This window comes from Nannospalax galili, unplaced genomic scaffold (genome assembly GCF_000622305.1).
Source record: "Nannospalax galili isolate Female #2095 unplaced genomic scaffold, S.galili_v1.0 scaffold3166, whole genome shotgun sequence".
Classification (NCBI taxonomy): domain Eukaryota; kingdom Metazoa; phylum Chordata; class Mammalia; order Rodentia; family Spalacidae; genus Nannospalax; species Nannospalax galili.
Window position 1 is genome coordinate 116,617 of NW_008354275.1, and position 6,947 is coordinate 123,563.

At 48.4% G+C, this 6,947-nt stretch overlaps 1 long non-coding RNA gene across 1 annotated transcript; it reads right to left on the minus strand.

The window, feature by feature from the left end:
• Positions 1–345: 345 nt before the first annotated feature.
• Positions 346–4,831, minus strand: LOC115067423. Its single transcript, XR_003846848.1, has 2 exons — positions 4,645–4,831; positions 346–1,951 (listed from the first exon to the last, which is right to left on the minus strand). It is a non-coding gene; the product is annotated as an uncharacterized LOC115067423 (long non-coding RNA).
• Between the last annotated feature and the right edge of the window lie 2,116 nt (positions 4,832–6,947).

A 6,947-nucleotide genomic window follows, 5' to 3' on the forward strand; every position in this document is an offset into this window, starting at 1 on the left:
TGCCCAGGGATGACAACCACAGTGGGCTGAGCCTCAGTTCTCACTTAAGAAAATACCTTGAAGACATTCCCGCTGGCCAATTCAATGGAGGAAATCCCTCAATTGAGGTTTCTCCGTTTTCTTGTGTCTTAATCGTGTCAAACTTACAAAAAACTAACCAGCACAGGGGCCAAGGAGCTCTGTGAGGCCCTTTGTAAGGTCACTAATCCCACTCACCAGGATTCCTCCCCTATAACATAACTATCTCTGGAAGCTCCACCCATAAGTCTATCACCTGAGGGATCCAGATGAATGTGGAGGTACATACTCTTTCAGTTCATTACACACACATGACAGAGCATGAAGTTTGTTGTTGACGCGAGAGTTTTATTTATATGATTCTCATGGGCAGATTTCAAGCATGTTAAGCAAGGCAGCTTCATCGAGGAGGATCCTTTGAGAGAGGATTTACAGGAAATGGAGAATTAATTGCACAAGAGGGTTCAGGCAGAGGGGGCTGGGAAGAAGCTCTGGAGCCAGAAGGTGCCTGTGTGTGTGAGGAGTGTGAGGAGGCCCTGTGACAGCACCAGAGTGAAGGGAGGGAGGGAGGTAGAGTCATGGTCCAAGAGATCTGAGGGCTGAATTCTCCTGTAGCCAGGCACAGAATCTGGCTTGCACTCTGGGTGGAACAGGGTCAGTGAAGGATCAGGTAGCCATAAGTTCATGGAAGTATTTGTCTGATGTTGAGTTGAGAATGGGCTTGCCCTAAATTCATTTATGTTTTTGTGATTAAAAAAAAAAAACGAACAAAAAAAACCCAACCGAAAACACAAGTTAGTGGAGAAGGGGTTCATTTTAGCTAACAGTTCCAGGTTACAGTCCATCAAGCAGGAAAGTCAAGGCGGTTAGAACTTATAACAGCTGGTCACATTGCATCGATAGTCAGCATTAGAGAGAAATGAGTATGTGCATGCTTAGTACTCAGCTTACTTTCTCTATTGGGGCCACAGCCCCTATCCAAAGGAATGGTGCCACTCACAGTGGGCAGATCTCACACCTAAACAATCAAAGCAATCCTCCACAGACACGCCCACAGGCCAGCCTGATCTAGGCAGTCCCTCACTGAGACTCTCTGTCCAGGTGGTTCTAGGTTGTGTCAAGCTGAGGGTTTAAACGAACCAGCACAGGACCATAAGCAGGTAGGAGAAGAATTGGAGAGCAGCTGTGGAGGCTGTTGTTATAATCCAAGCGGATGACGGCAGCTTGGGCTAGGTGACCTGCAGTAGTGGTCAGGCAATGGGTAGACTTCTTGAAGGACTGGCAGAGTGCAGCGGGCGGGGACGGGGAGCGGGGCCTCCATGCTGTGCTGCTAGGAGGAGGAAGCTGCCCTCACTGAAATGGCGATGGCTGTGGGCGAAATGTTTGGAATATGTGATTTGAGGAGAGGGAGGCAGAATGAGTTTCCAGAGGGAAACCACAGAATAGAAGAGGAATCCGTAGGGTGATAGGACAGGAGCCCGAGTGGGAGAACTTAGAGACAGTCCAGCAGCCCCAGATGAGGTGAATGTGACTCCCCAGAGCTGGTGGGAGGAGACTGATGGCTTTGTGGGAAGGTAGAGTTGTCCTCGCTGTTGTATGTGCCGCTGGTTACGTGAGGTTTGAGAAACCCCATATCACCACAGTCTCAGGGATGAATCTTCTGAAAGCTCGAAATCAACACATCGGCAGGGCCAGGGTTCCTCTCAAAGCTCTCCCTGGCCTCTCTGAGCTTCTGGTGGCTGCAGCCTCCAACTGTGGCACCATGCCTGATCTCTGCATGTCCTTTGCCTGCATTTATCTCTGTCTTCTCTTCTGACCAGAATGAAGAAATGTGTCATTGGGTCAGATCCACGCCACTCCGAGAAGAGACCAATAGACATCCCTCATTGTACCTGCAATGATCCATTTTCCCAAGGGTCATATCCAAAAGCTCCTGGCATAGGAGAGAGAGAAACAGATTTTTCATTCACGCCACAATATCATGTCAGTACCTCTTTCATCTCCCTCCAACCTCCAAGCACCAAAGGTGAGAGGAACTTCAGCAAACTTGGCTTTGCACCTATACATTGTTTTGCAGACAGGTCAGGGAGGTTGAGTTTCACACTAAACTTGGAATGGTTGAGAAAGCCATGGTTGTCAAAAGGCAGAAGGGATTGTTACAAAGGGACCAGGCATCTAGAAACTTGAATTTGAAGGTCTTGGGATTAGAAATTTGACCCATCCCCAAATGAAGGAGGCTCCAGCTGATATCTGGATTAGAAAGACATAAAATATGATCAGGCCATATATTCTATTTTGTAACCTGCTTTTCTTGATTAAAAACATTTTCTCGAGTCATTAAATATTCTTCAATAATGCGATTTTTAATGGCCGCATAGCAGTCCATCAAATGAGAGTACCCTCATTTCTGTAACAAATCCTTTTTGGTACTCTGTTGGGGGTGTTTCTGCATTTTGTGTGTGATAAATACACCAAATTGAACAACTCTCATTATAAATCATTGTGCACATCTTTGATTATTTTTAAATGGGCTCATTTAAAATAACCATGAACCATGAATTGCTATTTTGTGATAACAATTTCTGCTCACTGTTTTCTTTATGAACTAAAACTTTTCCTTCAGGCAGAAAAAAAATGGAAAAGAAATTCTGGGAACATCTGGCTTATGGTCTAATTTACTTTAGGTATTCAGCTGTGCTCCTAAATTTTGAAATGCCTTCTCTCTAATCACCTCCTCCCAAGTTTCATCTGCCTTCTGGAGATGAACACGTGTGTGCATCTCCTTCTGCGAACTGTTGTTGGCTTGGAGCCACGGCTGTGGGAGAAAAGCAACATTAGAGTTGTGTGTCCATTGTTACCACATTATTCCTCAGTGTGTGAGGCCCTAGAAAGAGGGAGAGAAAGCAGAGAGATGTACGGGGGCAGAAATTTTTGTTGGGACCCAAAGGACTCTTGCGATAGAAGATGCTCCTGAAAACCATGGCATGCCATTTACCTAGACCATCCCAGTGAGCAATGTAAAGTACATGTTTGTACCAGTGACATTCTTAATGCTATGGAAAAAACAACTTAAAAGAGGGAGGTTCATTCTGGCTCACAGTTTGAGGATACAGTCCATCATGGTGGGGAAGTTGTGGCGGCAGGAGCGAGGGGCAGCTGATCACGTTGCATTGGCAGTGAGGAAGCGGAGAGAGACGGATGCTGGTGCTCAGCTCGCTCTCTCCTTTTTATTCAGTCCGGGATGCCAGTCTGTAGGATGTCACCACCTACACTCAGGGTGAACCTTCCCTTTCCAGTTAATCCTTTCTGGAAACACGCTCATGTCACACACCCAGACATGTGCTTCTGTGGCTAGTCCAAACCCAGTCAGACTATGAAGATTCACCCTCATAATATTATCCCTCATGTTGCTGAGCAGACTGGGGCTCGTAGCAGAAAGAGGCTACATTGTTGATTGGGTAGAAGGAATGGAAGTCTACCCCAGGTTGAACTAACTCAAACCTACCATGTCGTACGTCAAATTGCCAAAGCAGCAATGACCACTAAACAGTGATCTCCTGAAACTGTGGTTTCATGCATCAAAAGCTATTTTGGAGGGTGGGAGATGGCTCAGTGGGTAAGGGTGCTTGCTGCTCAACTATGAGGACCTGAGTTCAAATACCCAGCTCTCATGCAAAAAACAAACAAACAAACAAACAAACAAAAAACCTCAGATGTGACTGCCTACGTACCTGTAACCTCAGGATTGTGAGGGTCAGAAACAGGAGGATCATTGGGGGCTTGTTGGCTGTCAGTCTTGCTCTAGGTTCAGTGAGAGACTCTGTCTCAAAGGAGTAGGCAGGGCAGGACACCTGGCACCCTCCTCTGGCTTCTGTGTGCCCCCACATAAGTACCCACAATTAAAGATAATATGCATATACCACTCTCAACATACACACACAGGCACACATTTAATAAACATACATGCACACACCTATACACACACACTCAACACACACATACACACTCCCACACACACATGCAAAAATATTCAATGCATTGGGGCTGGAGAGATAGTTCAGCAGTTAAGAGCACTGACTGTTCTTACAGAGGACCTGGGTTCGGTTTCCAGCACCCACATGGTGGCTAACAACATCCATAACTCCAGTTCCAAGGAATCCAACACCCTCTTCTGACTTCCATGGGCATTTCACATCATGGGTGCACTTATAGACATACAGGCAATACATTCATACACATAAAATAGAAAATAATAAAAAATTTTAAAAACATATTCAACACGCACATGCACACTCACACACATACACACAAAGGTATTTTCATGTCAAAATGAAGAGGAAGGCTATAAGCTCTGATGACAGTCCTTCTTAAATTTTTTTTGTGTGTGTGTCTACATGCGGGTATGTGCACGTGAGTACAGTGCCCATGGAGGCCAGAAAAGGGTGTCAGATCCCCTGAAGCTGGAGCTGCACGTGGTTGTGAGCTATGAATAGTAGGAATCAGACTCTGGTCCAAGAACACCAAGAGCTGTTAACCTCTGAGCCTTCTTTCCAGCCCAGACAGCTCTTTGAGTAAAGTGAATTCAGCCTTACGAAGCTCAGTGCATTGTCCTTTAATGATCTTTACCTCCCCAGGCACCAGTGAAAAGCGGGCACTGTCTCCAGCACCACTTGGAGAAGCCACACTTGCTGCCTGGAGGCCACAGCCCACTGCCATCATCATGTGCACAAATGGCTGCTCTGCTGCGATGGGTGATGTAGAAGTGAAGCCTCTCCTCTGCCAGCAGGAGCCAGCAGGAGCCAGCAGGAGCCAGCAGGAGCCAGCAGGAGCCAGCAGGAGCCAGCAGGAGCCAGCAGGAGCCAGCAGGAGCCAGCAGGAGCCAGCAGGAGCCAGCAGGAGCCAGCAGGAGCCAGCAGGAGCCAGCAGGAGCCAGCAGGAGCCAGCAGGAGCCAGCAGGAGCCAGCAGGAGCCAGCAGGAGCCAGCAGGAGCCAGCAGGAGCCAGCAGGAGCCAGCAGGAGCCAGCAGGAGCCAGCAGGAGCCAGCAGGAGCCAGCAGGAGCCAGCAGGAGCCAGCAGGAGCCAGCAGGAGCCAGCAGGAGCCAGCAGGAGCCAGCAGGAGCCAGCAGGGTGTCCGTCCTGTTGCCGCCCTCTCTCCAGGGCAGAATCCTTACACTCTGGTATTTTCCAAGAACGTGGAAAAGGAGAAGGTGGACATAAAATTCAAGAAATTTAAGAGAGAGAGAGAGAGAGAGAGAGAGAGAATACATACATGGGGTTCCCTAGGAGACCAGAAGAAGGTGCTGGATTCCCTGGAACTGGAGTTATAAGCAGTTGTGATTGCCCAAGAGAGAGAGAGAGAGAGGAGAGAGAGAGAACCATGGCAGACGATTTTCGTGCACATTGCTTCCTTCAGGCGTACAAGAGCTAGGTAGGTAGAAAACCCTCCAAGTGGCCGAGTCCAAACAGAACTCAGAGGTCTCCTTCACTGACGTCTTTCTGCCTCATCACGTAGGAGCGGCAAGGACAACGTGTCAAGGGCGCACCTCGCAGGCACTTGAGCAAGGAAGGCCAGTGACTGCAGGCCCGTCGGCCCGCAGTGGGCCCGGAGTAAACAGCTCATGGAAAAGGCAGAGGGATAAAAACGGCGAGTCGGCAAACCGGCAAACATTGTTTACTTGCCGCAGCTCCCTCCACCCCACCTGTGTTGCTTATGTGTCAACAGACTTTAGTGGCTCACAAAGGCAAAGTTCCCGTGTAACGTGGTCTCTAGAGGCAACAAGGTCACCAGCAAGATAAAGACCATGCCAGTCAGGATGGTTTTGCCTTTGATCTGACTTGTCAGCGAGGACAAGGTCCCTGGATTTCAACATTATCAGCTGAGAAGATTGTTCTAGACACAGAGGAAACTGACCAGCAGTGACCTCACATGGCCAGCCAGGGAGAGATTTTTCATATCGTCCCCTGTTAAAAGCCTGTTGAGTCCAAGGAAACGCTGGACAGCTAGAATGGGGCCCACACAGCTTTCTACAGTCCTCCCTTAGTTTGACAGCTCTGAGCACACCTTCCTCTTAGAGACAGACCAAGTGGTCTCTATGCATGCACACATGAAGACAAACATACATATTTACAGACAGAAACACCCCAAGTATGCCTGACATGCATGTATACCTTTTTCTACCCCAAGTGCATACAACATACCTATGTATATATGCATGAGCACACACACACAGAGATACCATCTTTAACCTCTTCATACTCAACAATAAGACCTACAAACACATCTGTACACACATGCAAGCATACATAAGATACATATACCCACCCACCCAGCACATATCTACGGATATGTGTATATATTCCCTTACCACAATATGTATTCCCATAGGCACACATAGGTACATGCCTCTCTGTACACACATGTGCACATGCACAAACACATATTTCACCTCAGGCAGACAGGGAGACATCTAAAAACACAGAAATACCTACTGCACACAGAGTGCACACAGATACACAGATGCATACATGCACGCACATGTGCACACAAGCACCTACACTCTTGGTATGTGCCAAATTCAGATACTCGGTGGGCCCCTGGCAGTTGCCTTACTGCAAGTACAAGTTCAGATTCAACCAGGTGACATCCGATTGTGGGTCCTGCTGTGGGGCACCAGGGCTACCCCAGACGGGAGGGAACCTGGATTCTTCAGCACCCACACCTCTCTCACTCGAACTCCAACCCAGACAGCACGGCGGCCCCTTCCCCTTTGTTGCCAGCTCAGTCGTTACTTTGGTGGCATGAAGTGCCTATGACTTTAAAAGTAGGGGACACGCTGAGGCGGGCAGGGGAAGGCAGGCTGGGGTAGAGTGAGCAGCAGTGCTGGGTGACCACTCTCCAGGCTCCCTCTCCTGCTGTGTGTGGCCCCTCT